Below are 27,866 nucleotides of genomic sequence, written 5' to 3' on the forward strand. Positions count from 1 at the left end.
CCCTGTTCTCATACCATTTCTCTTCTCTTCAGATTACTAGAAGAAGACTGCTGCATTTTCCTACGTACACCTGAACAAAAGCCACACTGAGTGCTCTTTGTGGGAACTTATGGTGGATGTGTAGGTGAAGGGCAAAGTTCACATATAACCTTGGCCATTGAGATGGTATGGCCATTGAGATTTTGTTGTTATGTTCAGCACTTCTCCATTCAACATGTAGAAAACTAGGGGAAATAGTTATATTCCTTTAAAATAAAGCCCAGGTAAGTACCTACTTTTCATTATCATCTGTCTTTGACAGATGAAATATGGGGCACACAAATATTTTTAACATGGAATAGAAATTAAATAGGAAAAAAGAAAAGGAGAGAACCTTATACTTAATTTGTGACAGTTCATAACAACAAAAATAAGAAAGCATTTCACCAGTGGACTTTTCAGTATATGTATAATTTTTTGTCTCAACTTAATATACACCAATGGAGGACAGATTCCAAATAGTAAACTTCTCAATATCCTTCAAAATATAGCACAGCTTTTCACATACATCAGGCACCTCAAGGGGGTTTGAGTGAACTATACAAATCATTATGAAATTGATCACAACCCCCCAAATAATTGACTAACATTGCATGATATTACTAAGAAGTTAATACAAATGAATATGATTGCATACGGAGATACAGCGCCTACACCAAAAAAGAGAAGAAATTACATGAAACTGGAGACACATACAAATATATAAGAGAAAATTATATGAAAACACATATAAAAAGTTAATTATCTAATTAATTTGCAATCTTAGTAATTTCTTTTTTAAAAATATCAAGAATATCTTCATTATTTCCCAGAATCTAAGTTTCCAGAATTGGTTATAGTGAACAAGCAACCTGTGAGCAGCGATGCAATTAATATTAATAGAGAGATATTGACTGATGTGTACTTGCGTAGGTCATGTTATCTGACCTCCACTTCTGTGTCTCTGAAGTGACTACTTAGTTGCCTTCCCATCCGCCGCCTCTGCAAAGATGCTCTGCAAATAAATGAGGTAATGTTTGCAGCTCGGGAAGGAAACCCGTCGCATGCTCTCAGATGTTATTACCGTTCCATAGACAAGGCTGGCATATCCCTGCCTCTGTTTTAAAATTGAAATCGTGCTGTTGGAGTCCTTGGGTTCTGACCAAAATCTGGGTCAACATCAGAAAACGATTATTTTTAATTTCCATTCTGCGGCTCTGCTCTGATCCCTTGCACGTGTGAGGGGGAAACCGTGGAAAATAAACAAAGCACATCAATCAAAAGCGGAAAAAAAATATCCGGAAGGATTTTTATTTTATTTTTTCCAATGACGAGCGTGAACACTGTGTTTCTCTGGAGGAATATCTGGCCTAGGAAGGCGGGTGGCGCGTGCAGGGTGAGTGCGCGCGTGTGTGCTGGTGTGCATGTGTGTGTGTGTGTGCCGTGCGTGCGCGCCCGCGGAGAGGGGCGGGGGCGGCGGCGGAGGAGGATGAGATCATAGTTTCAGGATCCTCAGGAAACCCTGGTACTGGCAGCAGCCAGCCGCTGCTGTGCCCACATGACCCACAACTCTGGCAGCGGACCGGCACTTCCAACATTATTAAATAATCGGAGAGCGGCTCTGCGCCCTGCCCAGACCGCCCTGCAGACTAATGGACACCTTCTAGGAGTTTGGCGAGTCGGGGACGAGGCACCGGTCCATTCCAAGGTGTGTGCGAGGCGTTTTCCTCCGTGACAGCTCGGGCGTAGGGGAGGGCGCGGGGTGCGGGGTGCGGGGTGCGGGGTCCGGGGGCCGCGAGGAGTGGGCGCGGGGCTGGGCTGCTGCGCCCGCCCGGAGCCGCGGCGGGAGGCGGGGATGCCCGGGACCCCGCGCAGCCCCGCGACGCAGGGACCGCAGCCCCGGGCGGGCGGGCGCCGGGGACACGGGCTCCGCTGCTGCGGGGCGAGCGCAGGCGTGGCGCCCCCGGAAAGTCAGAGGAGTGGAAGCGCTGGCGAGCGCGGGTGGAGGTGGTGGGGGCCGGGGAGGGGGCAGGGGATCGCCCCAACGCCCACTCGCGGGGTTCCCACCTGCGCGCGGGCCGGGCCGCAGGGGGCGCGGAGCGTGTGCGGCGCTGCAGCCCGGACTGCGGAGGGAGGGCGCCGGGCCGGGCGGTGCCTCGGGCCCGCGGGCGGCGGGGCGGCTGCGGCAGGAGCTCCGGGCGCGGGCGCGGGCCGCGCAGGTGAACCGCTGCCTCCTCTGGGGCCCCGCCGGCGGCGGCCCGGGCTCCCGGGCGGTGGGAGCGGCCGCGGGAGTCGCTGCAGGCTGAGTTGTTTTGTTGTCATCGCCGCCCTCTGGGTCATCCTGGAGGCTGAGCTGGTGGGAGTGGCGTGGCCACCTCCGCTAGGGATGGCACTTACGTGGGGGGCACAGTGACGGGGGGAGGGCTGGGCCCGGGGAATCCGTGGCGTCTGTGCGCGTGGCCATGCGCTGCGGTGCGCGGTGGCTGCGTGGGAGTGGGCGCTCCTCCCGGGGCGCGGGGGCGGCGGGGCGGATCCGGTGAGGATCCAGCATCAGTCGCCTGTTGCCCACTTTGGAGTTTTCCACTGGACAGAGAGGGGACGGGAGGTTGGTTCTGGGACCCCAGGTGGGAGGTGGAGAGGTGTCTGTCTGAGGACCAGCCTAGAGGGGAGCGGAGGGGTGGCCAGGCGGTGCTTGGGTACAACTGGGTAGCACCACTTTCCCTCTGGCAGACTTGGGGTTTGGCTTTGAGGAGATCCGTGCAGAACTTAGGGGGGAACATAGTGAATCTACACTTTGGAAGTAAGCACCATGAGATTCATTCTTGCTCTTAAAAAAAGCCTTTGGAGTTGTTTACCTTCAAGGGTTCCTGTAGTCAGTTATGGTCCCTTGGTATTTGATGTGTGTTGTGTGTTCTTTTGAATGTAACAATTACCTATATTGTTGAAGTACAAAGAGTTATTAATTTATTTCACAAAAAAACCCACACCACTTATATTGTTTATTCCAAAGGTAGAAACTTTAGGAAAAAACAGCTCTCCACAAATTGCATGCACAGTTCTATGTTCTTTAATTTTATCTCATTTAATTCTTATACCACCATAAAGGGAAGAGTAGCTCATAATAGCATCTACCTTGTACAGATGAGGAAATCCACGGAGATGCGAAATAACTCACCCAAGGTCATACAGTTATGAAATATTCTAGCCAGCTGGACTTTTGCTGTACTCTTAACCTACTAATCATACATATATATATGAACCCACTGTACCTAAAGTCTATATTTGATATATTTCCCACATCTCTACCAAGATGATCCTCTTATTTATGTGCTACATGTTGGGGGCAATTAATTTTTTCTAATTTTAATACTGTAAATATGGCAACTATTCTTTGAGTAGTTTCCTTTTGTCATAGTGAACCAAACTTCCTATTCAGTTGTAGATTAAAGTAGTATTTATAAGCACCATCAAGCTTTTCAGCAGTTAAGATTCAATAGGAAAGTAGATCATAAAGCATATAGCTGAATCTATTTGTTGGCACTTTGCTCAAAGCGTGGTCCTTATTTTCTTCATAATACCATCTTGCGGAATTTTTTGGTCAACTTTAATAATCTTTCATCCAGTCACTCTGGAAAGAGTTACGGGGCTTTAAAAGAAGACTTATGCCGTTCTCTTTCAACTGTCTGTAATTAAAAGCAGGCTGTATTTTGAGGGGGTTCATGTATGTCATGCCTTTACCAATGGTAAACACTTATACAGAGTTATGGAGCAATGAAGACTGAAATCAAATTTTCTCATTATTCTAAGTTGAAATAACTTTCAAATCTTCACCTGTTTTAAGTGATCTATGGTGTTGAAAATGTGTCAGTGGGGTGAACTCCAGAGAATTACTCTTCATTTGAGCTTATTGAGCTCTCGTGATATTCATTCTATTGGACACATGTCTCTCTTAAATCTCTGTCGGCTAATTTTTTTTAAAGTAATTTAAATGCTTCTTTACATAATGAGTTTCGAAATTATTTTGACATTCATAAATTTCCTTAATTCTTGTCTTTCAGTTTAATTAAATTCAATGTACACATTTCAAATCCACACCTCATCAACATTGTAAGTGAAAGGGGGCTAGAATCCAACTGGAACTACATGAAAACATGATCTTTGGATGTGAAAAAATGTCCTGCTCTTCCGAGGTTAAGCTCCTCCACACACCAAAGTATGGCTGCAGGGTTATTTTTGGGAATGCTGGAGGGCAGTGCTGTGGTCATGGGACAAAAGTGCTTTTGACGTTGAAATTGAGTCTGAATGTTCCAAGACTATTTAAATAGGATGTTGGTTGTCATTGAGGTATAAATCCTGTGATACACACATGTCCTTTCTGACTCATATCTGTTCCAGTTTTCTAGTTTCTGTGACTTATTTTAGAGAAAGCATTGCCGTGTTACTTTTCCCTCACCTGGTGGGTTTGACATGACCTTTTCCTTTCAAGTTCCACATCTCTGGTTTTGGGAGAATGAGAATCGTACCTTCTCCACCTCCTGAGAACCCCTCTATTCCAGGTTCTGGATGGACCACCGGAGGTCAGTGATGAGCAGGAAGATCAGTGAGCCCTATCAATTTCAGAGAGTTAGACTTTAATAAAATAATTATACAAATAAACACTTATTTACAAATTGAGGTAAATTCTCTGAAAGAAAAAAAAATCAATAAGAATGCATGTTCAACGCTAGTTGGTTTTGCTCAGTGGATAGAGCATTGGCCTGTGGACTGAAGGGTCCCAAATTCGATTCTGGTCAAAGGCACATGTCAAGGCTGGCTCGATCCCCAGTAGGGGGTATGTAAGAAGCAGCCAATCAATGATTCTCATCATTGATGTTTCTACCTCTCTCTTCCTCTCTGAAATCAATAAAAATATACACTTTTTAAAAAGAGTGTATGTTAAGGAATTTTGGACCAGTCAGGGAGTTCAAAACAGGATGCCTGTAAAATAACGTATTTACAGAGGAATGACGTGTGAGGAAGTGTTTACTAAGTTAAGTGGTCTTCTTAAATGCTTTCATAAATACTTCCTGAATTCTTTTCAGAGACCTGTGTCTCCTTTTGGTTATCTCTATGCTTCTCTATTCACCAGAAGACACACTGTTTCCCCTCATTATCTGCCTATGGGCCTGGGGAGTTTTACAAAGCTATCCAACACTTTTTAAAGCACATAGAGTATGTGCTACCCTCAACTGGTGAGTGTCCTCTTTGAAGAGAGATATTTAATTTTAAGGAAATATAGTTCTTTTCTTCCTTTGCCTTAATAGCCACTTGGAAATCTTAAAAGATAGTTGCATGTGTGTTCAAGTGGAAGAACGTTTCAGAATAGACATGCAACTGATTTATGCCTGGCACCTAAGATTCTATGAAGTGTCCCAGGGAAGAGAAGAGCCTCCGGAGTGAAGGAGGTAAACCTAAGTGTTTACTATCCTGGGGAAATGGGTCCTGATAACTTAAAGCAAACATCACAGTATCTGCACTGATTGAATACTTGCTGTGTGCTGGGCATCCTTTTATGGGCTCTCAATAGATTGCTATCCCAGTTCCTCACAATAGGCTTCTGGAGTGTCCTCATTGTATGGGAAGGGAACTGAAATGCAAAGAGGACGGGAATCATAACCACTGTCGCAAAGGAAGAGAGAACCCTAAACTCACGAGTTCTGATTCTGTCGTCCACACTGGGAACTAGTGAGGTGTTACACCTGGTTCACAACTATCCTGGTATATTCAATTCCCATCATGGTGAACATAATGGCACTTCCTAATTTTGATCTTCTAGTTACTGTTCCCTTCATAAAAATAAGTGGAAAACACAATACTTTTTGTATATCAACGATTTTTGCCTCATATTTTGTAGGATATATATAGCAATAAGATGGATATGAATGCCTATTCAAAGACGGGTGATGGCTAGATTATGAGAAATGTATCATTATATGTTTTTTAAAATTCAAAAATAGTAATTTGAGTTCCATTTGAAACTCTTGACAATTTTAATATCAATAATATGTACTCGAACATTCCAAATAATTAAGGAAATACCTTTAACAGCTGGAAGTTCTAATTGATAAAGTTAAGAATTTAAATCACATGCTTCACCTTCCCCAAAAGTCTTTGTCCAGGGTATGCGCCGCTAGGAAACTATAACGCATAACATTAAAACATTTGTTGCAATATCTTTGTAAAAAATTATTTTAAAATCCTGTTAATTTTTGCATTGAAATTTTTTGACATGACTCATAGTGAGTGTTATGATAAAAAAAAACTTAATCATTTCAAATATTACCCAAACAATGTTAACCTAAGACACATGGCACAAGTTATTAGCAAAAGGAAGTCTGATTGGTTGTGTGTTAATGCATATAAAGATGTTTGCACAGTGTCTGAAAATAAATGTTAGTCAAGGTCATTTCTCCCTGCAAACAGTGGGTTCTGTACAGTTGATATGATTGTTAATTTCACCATGAATCCCAATCTCTACATAGTACACATCTACAAATGTGTGTGTGTGTATGTCTTCTTTGAAGCTGTTGAGAATCCTTAGGGCAGAGCATATAATTTCTATGACTCATGTATCTCTATGAAGAGGGTGATGCACCACTTCCCTGTATGCTCAACTACACAAAGCTTTATATCATAGAATCACTAGCAAATGATCACTCTAATTTATACCATAAGGAAAGTGATGCAAGACTTGATTTTGCTTTGTGTGTGTGTATGTGTGTGCATGTATTATGAATGAAAATGCCATTGAGTTCACCATAGAAAAACTCATTAACCAGTTTACAGTTTGATACTATAATACAGTGCCCTATTTCAAAGAGTGCTGTGTGTTTAATGTAAGTGTAAAATGCATGCATCAGTTATAAAAGTCCAAGAAACAACTCTAAAATTTCAGTGACTGAAGAAAAGCCCCCAAAGGTTTATTTATTGCGAATATTATGTGCCCATGTTGGTCAGTATTGGACTATTTCACATCTTCCTCACTCAGAGACCCAGAGTGATAAAGCTCCCATCGTCCAAAACATCCTCATCCTTCCCTGGCACATGGGAACATGGTGCGTCACCCACAGTCCATAAAGGCTTCCTCCAGGAGCACTGCTTGCCTCTTCCACTCCTCACATTCTATTGGCCACAGCGGGTCATGTGACCATTCTTATTCATGAGTGAAGGCGATCACATACCCGGATGGAAGAAAACGGCAAGATTTTTGAACAGGCTTTATGGTTACCGTATATAATTAGCCAGGACTCTTCAATAGTTTTATCATCTAAAAACAATGTATGGTTTACTATAAAAGTGGAATGACCAACAATTGTGTTTAGGATGTCAGCATGGAAAGGTCGCTCCAGCATAAAATGACAAACGAAGAAAACAGACACTAAACTTCTAAACTTGTGAAATGGGTAACATCCTTCCCACCCCCCCACCCCCCACCAAGTGGGGTTGAATTTAGTCAAGAAACGGTACCAGCCATAGTTTATTTTAAGGTAATACATGAAGAAGCCTATCTGAGACCTAGCATAAGCCATACACACTGCCCAGAACTGCTTACAGCACCCAAGCTGTGCTTTTCTGAACAGACTTGATGGTATCGACATGGTACAGAAAGCGGGACACCTAGGTGTGTCTTTTAATGTCACCTGCACTTACAGAGACACATACACATACAAATGAACTGATGTTTATTTTACATTGCCATGTATCTTCTGAAAAGTTAGAATGTATCCTACCCATACGTTTTAACTAAACCTTTTATTTTGAGATAATGGTAGACTCACATGCTACTGTGAGATACAGAGAGATCCCGTGGCCCCTTTTACCCAGGTTACCCCCGTTGTGGGAAATGGTCCAATCTGAAAACTTAACAGTAAAACGCAACCAACAGTCCAATTAGAAAATGGGCAAATGACAGGAAGAAATATTTCACCAAGGAAGCTATACAAATGGCCAGGAAGCACATATGATGATGTCCAACTTCATTCAGGAAATGCAAATTAGAACCACAATGAGATGTCACTGCAAACCTGTCGGTGTATTTATTGCAAGTGTGTCAAGTCTCCTTGTTTTGGTACATTTATGTGCACCCTAGGAACTCCCTTCAATTTATTAGTACTAAAAGTTTTTTTTATTTTTTTAGAACTGTCGATGTGGACACTTGTATTTCTCTTTACTTGTCTTACTGCACTGCCTAGAACTTTCACTACTGTGTTGAATACGAGTGGTGAGAGTGGACATTCACCTTGTTGCTTACCTTCATGGCAAAACATTTTTTTAAATATAATTTATTGATTTTGTACAGAGAGGAAGGGAGAGAGATAGACAGTTAGAAACATCGATGAGAGAGAGTCATCGATCAGCTGCCTCTTGCACACCCCTACTGGGGATATGCCCGCAACCAAGGTACATGCCCTTGACCGGAATCGAACCTGGGACCTTTCAGTCCCCAAGCCACCGCTCTATCCATTGAGCCAAACCGGTTTCGGCAAAACATTTAATCTTTTACCACTAAGTGTAATGTCGGCTGTCAATTCTTTGCAGATGTTCTTTATAAAATTGAAGAATTTTGCCTTCATTCCAATTTTTCTGATTTTTAAAATAATGAATAGGTATTAATTTTTATAAAAGAGCTTTTTCCCCTCTCAAATGATATGATTGTTTAAATTTCTTCTCTAGTCTGTTAATATGGTGAAGTATATTGAGTGATTTTTTTTTTTTTTTTACTAGAATCAACCTTCCATTGCTGCAATAAATCACACTTGGTCTATGTGTATAATTCATAGTACACACTACTGTTTGCCAATATTTTATTAAATATTTTTTTTTTATCTATAATCATGAGAGATGTTGGTCTGTAACTATTTTTGGTACCTTCTTTGCTATTAGCATCAGAAAAATACTAGCTTTATAAAATGAATTGGAACATATTCCATGCTCTTCTATTTTCTGAAAGAGATTGTATAGAATTGGTCTTTATTCTCTGTGTGTATGTGTGTTTTGTTTTAGTTAAGAATTCTATTTATTTAATATTTGTGTGTGTGTGTATATATATATATATATATATATATATATATATATATATATATATATTTTTTTTTTTTTTTTTTTTTTTTTTTTAATTTTTTTGCTAGGCTGCCATAACAAAACAAAACCCAACTGGGTAGCTTAAACAATATGTTCTCGTAGTTCTGGAGACTTGGGAGATTAAGGTGTCAGCAGGTTTGGTTTCTCCTGAGGCCTCTTTGCTTGGCATGTAAGCAGCTGCCTTCTCACCGGGTCCTCACATGATCTTTCCTGTGTGCATCCTTGGTGTCTCTCTGGATGCTCAGATTTCCTCTTAGAGAGATACTTGACCACTGGATTAGAGCCTACTCTAAATGTCACATTTTCACTTGATCATAACTTTAAAGGCCCTATCTCCAAATATAGTCACGTTCTGTATTAGGGATTGGGGAGCAGGAACAATTTGACTTATAATAATACTTTTAGGCTATTCAAATGATTTATGTCATGCTGTGTGTGTTGTGTTAATTTCAGTTTATTAAGATTTGATTATCTAAGTAGTCCAATTTATTTTTGTTGAATTATTTTCGATATTTTGATGTCTGTGGGGTCTGTAGTGATATCCCTTGCTTCATTCTTAATAAATAAATAAATAAATAAATAAATAGCAAATCTTTGTTGTTGGAAGAATTACATATATCCTCTTTTTTCCCCCATGGACCCCTCCAGCCTGCCCCTGCCCCCACCACAGACCCTCACTGCCCCATTGCCTGTGGCCATGGATCATGCATATCTATAATATATATATATATATAAAAGCCTAAGTGACCAACGATTGTTTCACCATTCGACTGGTAGCTATGGATAGCTATATGCACACTGACCACCAGGGGCAGACCCTCTGGCCTGTAGGTTAGGTTGCTGGCTGTGAGTTAGCTTGCTGATGGGGCCCTGTTGTCCCCAAATCTGGTTCACCTGCACCCTGGACCCATAGAGGAGAGAGAAGGGAGGAGGGAGCCCAGTTTCTTGCAGGATCAGCCATGGGTGAGCTTGCTGCAATATTAAAATATTTCTTCTAATTAATGTTCCTTCAATGTGCATTAATCCATGCACCAGGCCTCTAGTATACATATAAGGTTCTTGATTGATTACTTCCTACCCTCCCAGCCTCCCCTGCCTTCCCTTCAAGATTCCCCACTCTGTTCCATGCTTCCATGTCTATGGATCTACTCCACTCGTCATTTATTTTGTTACTTAGATTCTACATATCAGTGAGATTATGTGATACTTGTCTTTCTCTGCCTGACTTAACTTCACTTAGCATGATATTCTCCAAGTTCCTCCATGCTGTCTCAAACAATGAGAGATTTTTTTTATTTTTATTTTTTTTTTTTTTTACTGTTGCATAGTACTCCATGGTATAAATATACCACAGCTTTTTTATCTAATGATGGACACTTGGGCTATTTCCAGATTTAACTATTGTAAGTTTTGCTGTTATGAAGATAGGGGTGCATAAATTATTTCTGATTGGTGTTTCAATTTCCTTAGGGTATATTTCTACAAGTGGGATCACTGGGTCAAATGGCAGTTCTATATTTAATTTTTGAGGAAACTTCATATTGTTTTCCATAATGACTGCACCAGTCTGCATTCCCACCAGCAGTATACAAGCGTTCCTTTTTCTCCACATCCTTGCCAACACTTGTCATTTGTTGATTTGTTGATGGTAGCCATTCTGAGAGGTGTGAGGTGATACCTCATTGTCGTTTTAATTTGCATCTCTCTGATGATCAGTGACTTTGAACATTTTTTCATTTGTTTCTTGGCCATCTGTATGTCCTCTTTGGAGAAGTGTATATTTAGATCCTTTGCCCGTTTTTTACTTGGTTTGTTTGTCTTCCTTTTGTTAAATTGTATGAGTTCCTTATATGGATATTAACCCTTTATCAGATGTATCATTGCCAAATATACTGATTTATTTTCTCCTTACTTTCCTTTGCCATAGGAGATGTATCCACAAACATACTGCTATAAGAGATGTTTGAGATTTTGCTGCCTATGACTTCTTCTAGGATTGTTATGGTTTCACAACTTAACATTTAAGTCTTTTATCCATTTTGAGTTTATTGTTGTGTATAGTGTAAGTTGGTGGACTAGTTTCATTTTTTTGCATGTATCTGTCCAGTTTTCCCAACACCATTTATTGAAGAGATTGTCTTGACAACATTGTATGCTCTTGAATCCTTTGTCTAATATTAATTAAGCATAATGGCTTGGGTCAATTTCTGGGTTCTCTGTTCTGTTACATTGATCTATATGTCTGTTCTTGTGCCATTTCCAGGCTGTTTTGATTATGGTGGCTTTGTAGCGTAACTTGAAATCTGTTATTGTGATCCTTCCAACTTTGTTCTTCTTTCTCAAGATTGCTACAGCTATTTGGGGTATTTTTTGATTCCATAGAAATTTTTGGAGTATTTGTTCTAGATCTGTGAAATATGCTGTTGATATTTTAATAGAAATTGAATCTATAGATTGCTTTGGGTAGTATGGACATTTTAATTGTGTTGATTCTACCAACCCACAAAGAAGGTATAGTTTTCCACTTGTTTATATCTTCCTCTATCACTTTTTTTTTTTTTAACATCCTATACTTTTCTGAGTACAAGTCTTTTGCCTCCTTGGTTAAGTTTATTCCTAAGTATCTTAATTTTTTTGTTGCAATGGTAAATGGGATTGCTTGTTTAATTTATCTTTCTGTGAGTTCATTACTGGTGTATAAAAAAGTCATCAATTTTTGGTGTTAATTTTGTATCCTGCTATTCACTTATTAAATGTAGTAGGTTTTTGTTGGAGTCTAGATTTTTCTATGTACAATATCATGTCATCTGTGAATAATGAGAGTTTTACTTCCTCCTTTGCAATTTGGATGCCTTTTATTTCTTCTTGTTGTCTGGTTAATGTGGCTAGCACTTCCAGTACTTATTCCACTATGTGGAATAAGAGTGGTGAAAGTGGACATCCCTATCTTGTTTCTGTTCTCAGGGGAAATGGTTTTAATTTTTGCCCATTGAGAATGATGCTGGCTGTAGGTTTGTCATATATGGCCTTTATCATGTTGAGATATGCTCCTTCTATTCCCACTTTGCTGAGAGTTTTTACAAAAATGGCTGTTGGATTTTGTCGAATGCTTTTTCTGCATCTATTGATATGTTCATGTGATTTTTGTCTTTTAATTTTTTAATGTAACATATCATGTTTATTGATTTGCAAATATTGTACCAGCCTTTGCATCCCTGGAATAAATTCCACTTGGTCATGATGCATGATCTTTTTAATATATTGCTGGATCTGATTTGCTAATATTTTGTTGCGAATTTTTGCATCTATGTTCATCAGGGGTATTGGCCTATAATTCTCTTTCTTTGTAGTATATTTATCTGGTTTTGGAATTAGGAAAATGCTGGCCTTGTAAAAAGAGTTTGGAAATGTTCCTTCCTCTGAGGTTTTTTGGAATATTTTGAGGAGTACAGATGTTAGTTCTTTTTTAAATGTTTGGTAAAACTCCCCTGTGAATCCTTCTGGACTTGGGCTTCTGCTTGCTGCAAATTTTTTGAATACTGCTTCTATTACACTGGTAGTTATTGGTCTATTTAGGTTCTTTGATTCTTCCTGATTCAGTTTTGGGAGATGGTATTTTTCTAGGAATTTGTCCATTTCATCCACATTGTGGAACTTGTTGGCAAATAGTTGTTCATAGTATTTTCCTACAATCCTTTGTATTTTTGTGGTGTCAGTGGTAACTTCTCCACTTTCATTTCTGATTTTACTTATTTGGGTCCTCTTTGTTTCTTGATGAGTCTGGCTAGCAGTTTATCAATTCTGTTTATCCTTTCAAAGAACCAGCTCTTGGCTTCATTGATTTTTTTTGTACTGTTTTCTTAATCTTTATGTTATTTATTTCTGTTCTAATTGTTTTTATTTCCTTCCTTCTACTTACTCTGGGCTTTTGTTGTTGTTGTTGTTCTCTTTCTAGTTCTTTAAGTTATAGGGTTAAATAGTTTATTTTTCTTTTCTTTCTTCTTCTTCTTCTTCTTCTTCTTTTTTTTTTTTTTTTTTTTTTTTTTTTTTTTTTTTTTTTTTTGAGGTATGTCTGTAGTCCTATCAACTTCACTCTCAGAGTGAAGTGCTTTTGCTGTGTCCCAGAAATTTTGGGTTGTGGTGTGTTCATTTTCATTTGCTTCAAGGAAGTTTTTGATTTATTTCTTGATTTAGTTGGTAACCCATTCATTGTTTAATAACATGCTCTTTATCTTCCATATGTTTGAATATTTTGGGGTGTTTTTACTGTAGTTGATTTCTAATTTTATTCCATCATCTGAGAAGATGTTTGATATAATTTCAATCTTCTTGAATTTGTAGAGACTTGTATTGTGTCTTAACATGTGGTCTATCTTTGTGAATGACCCATTTGCACTTGAGAAGAATGTATATTTTGCTGCTTTGGGGTGAAATGTTCTATAAATGTCAGTTAAATCCATTTGATCCAGTGTGTCTTTTAGAGTCACTGTTTCCTTGTTAAGATCTATCCAGTCAAGTCTGCAGGTTGTTAAAGTCTCCTACTATGACTGTATTGTTCTCCATCTCTCTTTTAGAGTCCTCTAGACATTTTTTTAAATATATTGTATTTAGATGCTCCAATATTGGGTGCATATATGTTTACTAGGATTATATCCTCTTGTTGGATTGATCCCTTCAGTATTATGTATTGACCTTTGTTGTCTCTTGTGATGGCCTTAATTTTAAAGTCTATTTTGTTGGGTATGAGTATTTTATTATAGTTTTTTTTTTGCCTTTCTGTTTTTCATGGAAAACTTTTTTTTCCATCCCTTTACTTTCATCCTATGTGTGTCTTTTGTTCTGAGGTGAATCTCTTGTAGACAGCATATAGTTGGGTCATGTTTTTGTATCCATTCAGCTACCCAGTGCATTTTCATTAGAGCATTTAACCCATTTACATTTTGGGTTATTTTTTATAGGTACTTATTTATTGTCATTCTAATTCTGTATGCTTCGGTTTCTCTCTCTGTTTTTCTTCTCACTACAATAGTCCCTTTAGCATTTCTTGTAATGCTGGTTTGGTCATGATGTACTCCTTTAGCCTTTTTATGTGTGTGTGTCCAGGAAGATCATTATTTGACTGTCTATTTTGAATGATAGCCTTGCTGGATAATTATGGTTTCAGATCATTGCTTTCAAATTACCTTGAACACATCATGCCATTCCCTTCTGGCTTGTAGAGCTTCTGATGAGAAATCAGGTGTCATCCTTATGGGAGCTCCTTTGTAAGTAACAGTTTGCTTTTCTCTTGCTGCCTTTAAGATTTTCTCTTTGTCTTTAATTTTTGGCATTTTAAATATGATGTCCTTTGCCTGAGGGAATGTCTCAGCATAGGAAAAGGGGGTGTCTGGCTTCTGAGCTCTACCCCAGAGTCCCCGATCTAGCATCTGCTCACCCAGCTCTAGTCCCACTCTGCCCTCTCTCTGCCAGAGCACAAGGTGAGTGGATCCACATATTTTATACATTGGCCCTTTAAGAGGGTGCCTGAATTTCCAGCAGTCTCTCCCTGTGACAGCTACCCTGCTGCTTTTCACCACCAGATGTTGTGTGGGTACCCTCCTCAGTTCTGGTGCTCTCTGCTGGGGGCCCAGCTTGGGGTTTATACCTCAGAGTTCTCAGTAGGAATTCTCTAGAGCTGATGTATCTCTTCTCATCAGTTGCTATCTGTGGGCACCTGGCCAGCCCTTTCATGCCTCGGCCCCTCCTGTCAGTCTCTATGTGGTTTCATTTTGGGTCCAGGTGTCAGGATTTTCTCCTGTGAGTTTTCTGTTGATTTCTCAGGAAGTTTTTTTGTATTTTAGTTATAATACCAGTTTTTTCCTGTGAGCGTGTCCATGCAGCATTCATTTACTCTGCCAATGTTTTAAATCTTTGTCTCACTTCATTTTTGATGGTGATAATTTGTGTCTTCATGCTTCTTTTAGTTTTGTTAGAGGTTTGTCAATTTTATTGATCTCTAATGGAACACATGGCTGTTTCATTAATTTTCTTCATTGTTTTTGTTTTTCTTTTCATTGATTTCTGCTCTTATAATTACTATTTTCTCCATCCGGCTTGCTTTTGGTTTATTTATATTGTTGAATGAAAGGTTAGATTATTGGTTTTAGGTATTTCCCCTTTCTAATGTTTGAATTTAGTACTATAAATTTCCCTCTCAGCACTGTCATAACCATGTCAGAAACATATTAGTATGTTGTATTTTTACCTTTATTCAATTCAAATCCTTCCTAAAATTTCTTTTGAGATTTCCTCTTGGCTTATGAACTATTTAGAAGTGTGTTGTTTATTTTCCAAATATTTGGAGATTTTCCTGTTATCTTTCTGTTTGATTTCATTTTTGATTTCTAGTTTGATTTCATTTTTATCAGAGAACACACTATATGATTTCAGTTCTTTAAAAAATTTTTATGTTTATTTTATGGCCTGAAATGTTTTCTATCTTGGTATGTGTTCCATGGGCACTTAAAGAGATTGTGTATTCAGATAATTGGGGGTAGAGTGCTCTATAAATGTGCATTATATCCTGTTGGTTGATGTTGCTGATGAGTTCTTATATACGTTTGTTAATTTTCTGTCTAGTTGTCCTATTGATTGTAGAAAGAGTATGAAGCCTCTGTTATAATTGTGAATTTGCCTATTTATCTTTTTAATTATATCCATTTGACTTTACATATTTTGTAGCTGTTTGTTATATATGTATTTAGGATTATTATGTCTTCTCACATATTTACTCTGGTATCTGATAATTGGATTTGCTCAAAGTCTACTTTAACTGATATTAATATAAACACTCTTTTTCTTTGATTGATGTATGAATGATATTTCTGTTATTTTCAATCTGTCTATATTATATTCAGTGAGTTCCTTATACATAAAATATAGTTATATCTTTCATTTACTGTAATTATTACATTAAGGCTTGTACCTACTATTTAATTTTTGTTTTTTCTCTCTGTTTATGGTTTTTTAGTTTCTCTGGGAATTTCCCCTGCCTTCATGTGAATTACTTGAGCATTTATAGAATTACATTATTATTTGTCTATAATGTTTTTAAAAAATATATTTTTATTGATTTCGGAGAGGAAGAGAGAGAGAGAGATAGAAATACCAATGATAAGAATCATTGATCAGCTGCCTCCTGCATGCCCCCTACTGGGGATCAAGCACATAACCCAGTCATGTACCCTTGGTAGGGATCGAATCTGGGACCCTTCAGTCCGCAGATCCACTCTCTATCCACTGAGCCAGTGTGCCTCCTTGTATACATTTTTTTTTTTTTGTGGCTGCTCAAAGTATTACACCATATACATATACTCTATCACCATTTACAACTATTGTCAGTTTATCAATTCAAGTGGAGCAGAGACACCTTACCTCTCTTTATGTCCTTTTACCCTCACCATGTATAGCATAAAAGCTTTAAATATTTATTTTACGTATATTTAGAGCCATATTAGTACTGTAATTTTTGCATATAATTCTGAAGGCTAAAATTCATTTGAAGGAGAAAGCTCATTGTATTTATTCATATATTTCTTTCATATGTTCTCTCATATGTCCAAACATTCCTTCTTTTATTACTTCCTTTTTGTTTTGAGAACTTCCTCCAGTCATTCTTTTAGAGCAGACAGATCAGCTGATGATAAAATCTTTGGTCTCCTTTATCTGAGAATGTCCTGATTGCTCCTTCATTTCTGAAGGATATATTAACTGGATATAAGATTCTAAGTTGACAGTTCTGTTCTTTCAGCATTTGAAAAATGCTGTGCCCCTTTATTCTGGCCTCCATGGATTCTCATGAGACATCTACTGCTGTTCTATCTAGTTGCTTTTTCTCCTAAAAGTAAAGTGCTATTTCTCTCTTGCTCTTTTTCAGATTATTTTTTTGTCTTGTGTGTGTGTGTGTGTGTTTTAATAAATTTGACCATGCTGTGTATATGCCTTGTCCATTTTCTTTCAGGTCTCCAAGATATAAATGTTAGATCTTTTGTTATAATCACACTAATCACACAGTGCATTAGTTCTTTCTTATATGTTCTATTTCTCAGTTGAACCTTTCTAATTTTTCATTTGTCTCAAGCATGTTCATAATTGCTTATTTAAGTATTTTTAAATTATGGCTGCTTTAAAAAAATTTGCCAGATAACCTAACATCTCTGTCATCTCCTTATGGGTGTCTTTCAATCGTCTTTTCTCATTCAGTGTGAGATCTTCCTGGTTCTTGGTATGATGAATGATTTTCAGTGAAAACCTAGACATTTTATTAATATTATGTTAAGAGAATCTGGATCTGATTTTCTAGGAAACCTGTTTTGGCAGAATTCTAACATCACTCTTGAGGGCAAAATGGGGATGGTGCCGCCATCTCACTGCCAGGTGGGGGTGAAAGTGCAGGTTTCCCCCTCAGTCTTGTTTGTCACCAGGAGGGGGCTCCACGTTGCTCTGGGGCGAGGTGGTAATTCAGGCTCCTCTCCTTGTCTTCTGAGACCTCTCACAGGAGGAGAGGTAGAAGTGCCTCTTTTCCCTTTCCTCTGTGGCCTCCACTGACAAGATGGGGGCAGGGAGGTAGCCTGATGGCTCCTGAGCTGTGATGACACCCCGATCCTCCCTCAGGCTCCTATAACATCACCCAGTGAAGAAGGGGAGCGGAAACAGCACAGCCAGGTGAGGGTGGAAGGCTCCTGCCTAGTCTCCATTGACACCTAGTGCAGTGGGAGGTGGGGGTCTCATCACCACACGATGGGAATGGAGGCCTCATCTCCCTGCTGGGTCTTCTGTGAAGTCCCCTTAGCAGGAGTTGAGCACCTGGTGTCAGCCAGGTGAGGGTGAAGGTGTAAGCTCCCTGCTCAGCCTTTGTTGGCGTGGATGTGGTAGGACCCCTTTTTTTTCTGTTTTATTTTTGAGAGCAGAGCTGTTATTGCCTACATGTTTTTGTTTGCTTTATGTTGCTTCTTTCCAGGTCCCTTGGCTAGAGAGAACGTGCTTTTGTTGGCCCTTAAAAAAAAAAAATATCGGTGCCTATTGGCATTTCTGGGTTCTTGGATTTTTCAGCTCCAAGTCTGGGATGTATGAGGCAAAACAAAACTTCACCCTGGCCATTTACCACCCTTTTGCCCCAAGGCCCTCACGCTGGTTTGCCTTCTGTCCAACTTTCAGAGTCTTTGTATGTTTATTTTATGTACAACAATCCAGGGTTTGGGTTATTGTTGTTCAATTTAAAAAAAAAGTACTTCTACTCCATTTTCACAGAAGTCTAGTCCATTTTTTATGCAAATGTAAACTGAAAAATATCCCTCAGCATTGATTCTCAAGGATGAATCTCAGAGAATTATTGCCAACCTTTTCTGAATGACAAGCACTTTCCAGGTCAGTGGGATGAGGGGGTCCTTGTACAATGATGCAGAAAGGCTCACAGAAAATGCCATCCGTGCTGAGGTTCAGAGACGCCCTGATGAAGGTACTTGTACTCCGAATCAACGCTTTCTCCTCTCGGGAGTCCATGATGCAGGCTGGGGGATCCCCCATTCTCAGAGACTCTTTTCTGGTATATTCTAGAGCTACCCCACCCCAGCCCTTAGGTATCCTCACTAAGTATCCTTTATACCTGGGTACATTGTCCATCTGAAATGCATTTTTGAACCAGAAAATGTTACTAAGTTAGAAAGAAAACAGCAAACACAAAACCCATATGTAAATGGTCATCGAGGAGTACCTTGCCAGCAAGCGTTCCTGTTCATTCTGTTAAGTGAAATTGTACATTAAAAATAAATGTACTGATTTTGTCAAGTTGTTTGATCACTACTCAGTAGGTTGAGCATCAACAATGGGACAAAGAATTTCCTGTTTGAAGCTAACATACTAAGGAGTAACGGAGGAAATCACAAAGAAAAACAGTCTAGGGGAATTCTCCCAAGAGACAAATCAAGTTATTGACACTGTAGTTGACCATGAAGTTCTCACTGTACCAGAGCAACTCCAAGTGTGGTCCTCAGAGAAGCAGCTCACAACCTTGAGACTCGGTGTGAATGCAAATTCTAAGCTCCACTGCAGACCTACTGAAAGGTCAGGGATAGAGCCAGGAGTCTGTCCTGCAGCAAGCCCTCGGGGGCTCCTGATGGCTACACCAGGAAACCACTGGATGACAGTAACCCTCTAACCGCTGAGGAAAACACTAACTACATGCTTCTTGTGGTTCTTGACTCGTCCGTTTACTTTTTTGGAAAATGTATTCATTGTATGTCACGTTTTGTGCTCTTCAATGATGAACATGTTTTCAAGTAAATATAAAGAAAATTTTATTTTCCCCAATTGTGTCTCTTTAAGTACATCTTAATAACTTGCACCATTATTTGAAACCTTTTACCCAAAGAGTCACAACTGCTCCATGCCTAGCTTTGGGGTTGTAAACAGAAACAAGAGCCATGCCTACACCTCCCTGCCTGGTCATACAGCAGTGATTTTTCTCGCTGTTTCCATGTTCTTTCTAGAGCTGACAACAGTCAGGAAGATATTTGGAGGCCAGGGTGTGGGTGTCTCCGCATCACTCGAAAGGGGAGTTTTTTAGGAGATCTGTCACACAGTACCGCTAGAGACAGATGCATATACAGATGTCCGGACTCATTGTAGCTGAAATTTATGATTATACAAATTAAAACATCAGCTTAAAAATTACAAGAGTCTAATGTGATAACTGATCAAAAAGCTAAAATATGAGTAACTGAATGTGGTGGATATTAAGTGAACTCAATCTTTTAAGTTTAGAGAATTGCTCTACCAGAGGGGACTCTGTATCTTCTGCACGCTGGCACTTTTCTCTGGGGTCCTGTGTGATGAAAGGGCATCTTAGTGACAAGGCTGGCCTGTGGACAGAAGCTGCAATTTTTATAATTTTTATAATTGGGGTATAAACCCCAGGATACGGAAAGCCAAGATCATTCAGAAATAAAAAGCTAAAAGGCTTAAAATTGTTTAGTGATTATGATAACATATAAATAGATGCAGATTGGAGAAATAGTCCTAAATATGATTCTCTTGTAGTTTATTTAAGGGCAGTATATTATACTTTTTTACTCTTTAAGTTAGCAATTCTCTAAACTTGAAAGATTGAGTTCACTTAATATCCACCACATTCAGTTACTCATATTTTAGCTTTTTGATCAGTTATCACATTAGACTCTTGTAATTTTTAAGCTGATGTTTTAATTTGTATAATCATAAATTTCAGCTCCACCTGCCTTCTACTCCTATATCTTTAAAAGGTATCTTGTTCTTGAGTAAGCTAGAGAAATGGCTCCAGAACAATATTTTTTAAATATATTTTTGTTGATTTCAAAAAGGAAGGGAGAGTGAGAGAGAGAAACATCAGTGATTAGAGAAAATCATTGATTGGCTGTCTCCTGCACACCCCACACAGTGGATTGAGCCCACAACCCGGGTAGGAGCCCCGACTGGGAATCAAACTGTGTCCTCCTGGTTCATAGGTGAATGCTCAACCATTGAGCCACCCAGCCGGGCAGCTCCTGAACAGTGGATCTGCTTCTGATTTTAAAATAACACACATTCTCCATTTGGAGAAATATTTTCTTATCCTCTCAGTATCCCCGCTACCAGTTGCACTGTGTTTCTTTTCCCTTCTGTTCCCTTTGTGGATTCACTCTGATTATATTTCTCATTTACTCATTCTGCTTGGGTGTTTAAATGGTTGTGCCTCTGCAGTGTTTGGGGGATACGACTTCCCCAAACCTTCATTATACAGTGTTTGTGAAACAGCACCATGTGGGCAGGTTGGAGGAAGCATCTAGTTAAGAACAGTTTTACATAGTGCAGCAGATGTGTTACCTCACAGTCATCCTTTACCCAACAGAGACCCCCAGCCCTGGCAATACCAGTCAGCTCTCTTTGTGCTTAATCACTTGGTTGGCATTCTTAATATAGTAAACCACCCCCACAATGTTGGGTAAAGCCTAAATGTGAATTTAAAAGGATTACGCCCCCCCCCCCCCTCTATATATATATATATACTGGTCTTACACAATGAACTGGGCCGAGAAGAGGGGATTCAGAAAAGTAAAATGTGCACATTGTGTGTTCTGTGGGTGGTATTCCAGATGTCCCCTGCAGTGCTTCAATTTATAAACACAAAATGTGTCAGGTGATTTTTTATCCATATGCAGATAAAGTCTGCCTCCTCCTTGTAGCCAAAACACAGTAAAAGTAACTAACACCATTAGAAGATATGCAAAGTAATACTTCCTGTTAATGCGGCAAAACAACTTTTAGGAAGTGATATAAGAGTCAGGTTGATTTTTTTTCAATCAAGCTTGGCTGCAGTGGCTCAGTGGTTGAGCATCAACCTATTGAGGTCAGGGTTCGGTACCCAGTCAGAGCACATGCTCTGGTCACATGCTCGATCCCCAGTAGGAGGTGTGCAGGAGGTAATTGATGAATGATTCTCTCGAATCATTGATGTTTCTCTTTCTGTCTTTCCCTTCCTCTCTGAAATCAATAAAAAATATATATATATTTTTAAAAAATTTGATCAAACTATGAATTAGATTTTCAAAATAGAAACACATTTCAAATCATCTGACTGTCCTTTTTTGTTTTTTCTCAATGTCAGTGTGGTTCTTCAACCTACTTCTGTTGTTTGTGAGGTTTTTGTTTTCTTGGATTTTTTTTCTTTATTGGTTTAAAAATATGTTTTCTCTCTTACGCCTTCTTTTATGGGAGCATAAAACAGCTATCAATTTAAAAGTTCTCTAAATATCTCTAATATTTTTAATGTGAGATTGAGGGTTGTTTCATATTTGTCCAATTTGAATCCTTGGATAGACAAGGAAGAAAAAACAAGAGTAAACCCTGAAACAGTGGTACTCAATCACCAACCCTTGATGGATTTGTTATGAAAGCAAAACAATTCAATGTTACCCAGTCACAGGGCTTTCAAAAGCATAGCCCTGTGACCCACATGAGCGAGCCTGAGGAATGTGCCTGGGTGTATCGGGAGGGCTGAGGTTGGCCATGAGGGCGGGGGAAGGCGAGGGATAGCAGGCCTTCCCTTCTTTCTTAGCTTTAGTCGCTCGGCTCATCTGCGAACAGAAGATAATTTATGGTCAGTTGCCTTTGTTGTTTCCCACTAACTCCTCTGTTCTCTCCAGCTTCTTTGTTTGTTTGTTTGTTTGTTTTTGCTGTGCTTTTCTCTTAGCTTCCCTCTTTCCATTCCCAGCCAGCATCCAAGAGATTTAGTGCAAACACTGCAAAACCAGAAACATTGTCGTCCCTGGTTTGTGTGTCTCCAAGCTCTCACCAAAGCCCTGGGACAAGACTACTTTTTACTCTCTCACCCACCAGTCATTCCTTAGTCCTCACTTGGATTCCGATTTTATGATATTCTATGGATAACTCGCTTTTGGCAGAATGCATCCTCACCATGCCTTCTTGTGCCCCTCTGGCTCAGTGTGACTATGAAACTTGCCATCCATTTTTTTTTTAGCAGTATTCCTCAAGATGTGTTGTTTTAAAATATATTGTATTGATTTCAGAGAGGAAGGGAAAGGGAGTGAGGGAAAGAAACATCAATGATGAGAGTGAGTCATTGATCGGCCACCTCCTACACACCCCACACTGGGGATCAAGCCCACAACCTAGGCATGTGCCCCAACCAGGAGTCCAACTGTGACCTCCTGGTTCATAGGTTAATGCTCAACTGCTGAGCCAGGCCCACCAAGCCCTCCACATACGTTTTAAGGACCACCTGCATAAGGATTGTATGGGGTGTTTGTTGAAAGGACGGGCATTTAAATCCCACCCTAGCCCCCATGAGTCAGCATTTCTCTTTCTGACTTTAGGACTTTAAGGCAACAGTAATTATGGGCTAGTCCAGATGTGGGCTTCACAGCCCCAATGCGTGGATCCTGAAGCAGTTTGGAGTGAGGCCGCCAGGCCGCCTGTTCTAACGACCAGAAATGAGCTATGGAAGTCACCTGCAAGTAAGAAAACTGACTGAGAATTACTGTTGTCACTAGCATGACCTGGGCAAGAATCTCCACGGGAAGAAACATTCTCATCAGACGTGTGCTCCTTGAACTGGGAATCAGACTAAGTGTCAGAAGCTCTTCTGAACATTTCACATGCATTATTTCATTTAATGGCTCTCGGCAACCCCTTGCAGGGGTATTATTAACTCTGCTTTCTAGATGAGGAAAAAAGTATGAACAGAGAGGCTAAGTAACTTGCTCAGTGTGACACATCTACAAGGGGTGGAGTTTACATTCTGGGGCCCTGTGACCACATTATGAGGGAAAGAAGAAAGAAGCTACAGAATGACTTTAGAGTTGCCGTCTATGTAAGCAATCAGGTGGTGTCAGGATGGCTTCTGATTGGCAGAGAAGAAAGGAATGTTTATGTGGCGAGAATGCTCTCAGACGTGAGGAATTCGGGTGAAGCTTGGTGGTTTATTTAACTGGCTTTTTGATGGTTGTGATTAAGGGGAAGATTGACACAGTCAGGGTCTGCTCTCAACATTCTTAAAGATGTCTCACAGCGGTATAGATGCAGCTAGTCACACATAAGAAGTAATATTTAAATAGAGAAGACAGGTTTGCATATATCATCCTTATGTTTGTCCCTACTTCCTGAGGTAAACTTGTCTCAGAAATTATACATGGAATTGGTTTGACCTTCGACCAGATCCAACGCAAGTATATTTCTAGTTATTTGGGGGATTTCCCTGGAGCTTATGGCTTCCCTGAGTCTCTGTTCTAAGTTTCTTCATCGGTTGAATGCCCAACCACCACTCCAAGCTTTGTTTCCTGAGTACGATGCCCGTTGGTACATGAGGCCATCTTGCTGACCCTTGATCCTTTGTCCCCCCAAAGTACCACTGGCTCTGAGCTTTGCTATAACATTTGGGCAATGGAGTTGAGTTATGAAACAAATATGAGGTACCCTAGTATAAAACCTCCCAAGTTCTAATTTGTGCTTCTAACTTACGCTTGAGCATCTCACCAGGTGAAAAATAAGGTTATTTTTTTAAGTGATTTATCTCAAAGTGGCAGATATTCACTAGTTAATATTTCTGGTCCTCTGGTTTCCCCAATGTACCTGCTAGGAACTGTCTACCAGATCCTTAGCTATTATTGAAATGTTCCAGATTGCCAGGCCGTGGCATAGACATAGCTTGTAGAGCCCAATGTATTTTCCAGAAGTATTTTGCCTCATCTCTTCTAAAAGTACCAAGTTATATACAGAATTACTGTGGGCTAGATCTGTTCCACTAATCTCCATGTCACGATTGAGATTGGTGCAAACTGATTGAGATTGGGGCAAACCTATAAAATAAACACAGACTAACAGGTACATGCGAATAGTAAATTTGACAGACCTGTTGCAAAACTAAAGAGTTTATATGGTCAAAACATGTGTCAGTCTTTACCTAGTGGCAGACCAAGAGGAAAATGTGGTAGATCCCAGATGCAAAAATAGCATTTTCCTGCTAACATGCTCTTCTTCAGCAAAACCTGAAATGTTACCTTGGCTTGGCCGGGTGCTGAGCTGACAGCTGAATGATTGGCTCTAAACTCTCATTAGAGAAGCTATCAGTCTGTTGCAAGGTGATATTCCAGCTACCCAGGTAACTCAGTGTGGGTCCGGAAAAGGATGAAGGCCCATCCATCAGTGCTTTTGTAGAGGCTGGACCACACAGAGCAGGTGGAGAAGCATAGCACCCTTGTCCTCTGGAGACTTCCATTTTTCTTGAAAGATGCAATTAAGAAGAGAAACAATTAGTGAAAGGACACGCCATGAAGCAAGGTGAAACTGTGTCGTTATATGAAATATGAGAAATCTGTATGACTTCCAAGAAGGAAGGCTCTCCGGAGGTAGGCGACAATGCCTCTCTTATTTCCTCTCAGTAGCTTTCTTGAATTGGAGAACAGCCAGTGCATCCGCATGTGGGTGTCACCATTAACTACTGCCTGCCACACCCACTCCTATCTCTGCAGTGAAACCTGCACAGACCTCCCAAGGCTCCAGACTCACTTGCAGCGAAACAAACAACCAGGGATCAGGAGGAAAGGAGTAGGCACAGGTCCTGGGGCCACTGCAGGTGGTCATGCATTATTGCACTCACCTGGTGTCTGCAAAGGAACTAGCAAACAGGAAGGAGGATGATATTTTTAAGTTAATTTGTGTGCAGTGAAATACAGTCGCAAAGCAATCTTCCCACATTGTGTCTCATGTCTTTCAGCAATCCTGTGAATTAGTGGTTCTTTTTTATTATTATTGGATTTATTGGGGTGACATTTGTCAACATGAACAGACAAGTTTCAGGTGTGGGTTTCTGTGGTTCCTTACTTTTTACTCTCAAACTGTGATTTGTCAAAGATCACACAGCGAGTAAGTGGATGAACAGGAAGATGAGTCCTCCCTGGGTGTTCCCAAATTCCGAGTTGTGTGTCCACACTGCAGTGTCTGAGTTGAGTCCTGGCAGCAGAGAGTCTCCTGCCTGTAGGGAACTGGGAGGATGGAAAAGAAGAAGTAAAAGCTGGCCCATGCTGCACACAGAGATTGCAGTTGGTCAGAATTCCCTCCCCAGTGGATGTGTAAGGACTTTAATGTATGGTTAAAGTGTGATCTCAGCTCTCAGAGGATTTTATTAGGGTGAAGAGTCAATTCCTTTTTTTAAGAATTTCTGTGATCATATAACTGTTGTCCTAATTTTACATCAACTCAGAAAAGAATTAGCACCTAGGAAATGAATATAGATATACACATGGATATGGATATCCTGTCTAATAAAGAAGGAATATGCTAATTGACTGCCATGTCCTCACAAGATGGCGGCACTCACAGCCACAAGATGGCAGTGCCCAGTCCCCTTAGCCCCGCTCATCTAGCTGGAGTCCCTCAGTCCCCTCAGCCCTGCCTCACCAAGTCCCCACAGCATCCAGCCTCAGTCCGCCAGTTCTTTCAGCCCCACAGGGAAAGGCAGTTTGGGACAATCAGGCCGGCAGGGGAGGGCAGTTAGGTGTCATTCAGGCCAGCAGGGGAGCAGTTAGTCATCAATAGGCCAGCAGGGGAGCAGTTAGGGGGCTATCAGGCTGGCATGTAGAGTGGTTAGGGGCAATCAGGCAGGCAGGCAGGCAGGTGAGTGGTTAGGAGCCAGCAGTCCCGGTTTGTGAGAGGGATGTCCAACTGCCCGTTTAGGCCCAATCCCTAAACGGGCAGTCGGACATCCCCCAAGGGGTCCCAGATTGGAGAGGGTGCAGGCTGGGCTGAGGGACACCCCTGCCTCCCACACCCCCATGCACAAATTTCGTGCACCGGGCCTCTAGTATGGATATAAATAAAAACCAGTGGTTCAGGTTTTTAGCATATATCAGAATTACCTTAAAGGCTTTTGCCAACACAGATTGCAGGGGTCCCATACCTCAAGTTTCTGATTGGTTAGATCTGGCAGGGATGGGGGAGTGGAGGTGAAAATTTGCATTTCTAACAAGTTCCCAGTTGCTGCTGCTGATAATGATTCAGGGACCACACTTTTGAGAGCCATCAGTATAACATGTAAGGCCCATGGCGGATGACACTAATTTATTTAAACACGATATCTGAGGCTTTCTTAAAGAAGAAATGGCTCACTGAAGTGTGGCCAAATAGGGTGTGTGTGTTTTCTAATTAAATGTATTGGGATGACATTGGTTAATAAAATTAGGTTTCAAATGTAGGTTTCTATGATACATGACCCATAGATTGCTTCCTGTGTTCACCACCCAAAGTTGTCCTCTGTCACCAGATATTTGAACCCCATTACCATTTACTACCCCCACCCCTTCCTTCTGATAGCCACCAAGCCATTGTCTGTGTCTAGGAGGTTTGGTTTGCTTACTTTTCTTGTTTGTTCATGTGTTGCTTTCAGCTTTCTATCCCAGGGGCAGGGCACTCACCCTGTGCTGTGCCCGGTGTGTGTGCGAGTGCGATGTCTGGATGTTGTTGTATAAGAAACTGCTGAACTGCTTTCCAGGGTGGCTGTGTCACCACATCCCCTCCAGCACGAATGCTCAAGTTCCTCTGAATCCTCACCCTCTTTGGGTATCTTCACTGTTTTTATTTTAGCTGGTATCCTTCCTGTTCTTTGAGGTGCAGCAGCACAAGGGGGCATCACTTGTGGCCCCCAAAGCACCGTTCTGAAAATGTAAGCCTAATGTTAGACGTGTGTCCGGATGCGTTTAAGAAATGGGCTTCAGGTGCGCACTTTCTATAAAAGACAACCGCAATGGTCTTTCTGCCCTGCTCTCTTCACAACCCGCGCTGCCACCATTTCACGTCCAGAGGGCATTGTGTCCATCGTACCCGGGGGGCACTTAAATTGTGCATTCTGGGGCTCCATCTTGAAGATTCTGAGTTGGTAGATCTGACGTGGATCTTTTGAATTTCATTTCTCACAACTTCCAGGTGAGGGTGGCATTGGAGGACCATTGCTCTGGACTTGACCTAGCTGTTCCCTTCCATTTCCTTTCTAAGGGACTATTGCTGTTTATTACAATAACATTGCCCAGATTATCTCTCTAGATAATAACTAGACCTGGTTCTGCTCTATCAAGTCAGTCTGTTTCCATTCATCAAACTTTTCCTCGAGTAACATCTCAGAGGCAAAATGTGGTGTCAGTTTGGCAGCAACAACAATATAACAA

General features: G+C 40.6%; 1 protein-coding gene across 2 annotated transcripts in view; it reads left to right on the forward strand.

Annotated features, from left to right (window-relative positions):
• Positions 1 to 1,492: 1,492 nt before the first annotated feature.
• Positions 1,493 to 27,866, forward strand: part of DTNA (dystrobrevin alpha) — a gene marked incomplete at its 5' end in the record, with an annotated part of 293,426 nt that continues 267,052 nt past the window's right edge. The window contains one exon of one of the 2 annotated variants that reach the window (XM_084888339.1): positions 1,493 to 1,726. The remainder of the gene's footprint in view (positions 1,727 to 27,866) is intronic. The other variant, XM_084888342.1, reaches the window with a different exon arrangement.

The sequence above is a fragment of the Pipistrellus hanaki genome (genome assembly GCF_964339955.1).
Source record: "Pipistrellus hanaki genome assembly, chromosome: 6".
NCBI lineage: Eukaryota > Metazoa > Chordata > Mammalia > Chiroptera > Vespertilionidae > Pipistrellus > Pipistrellus hanaki.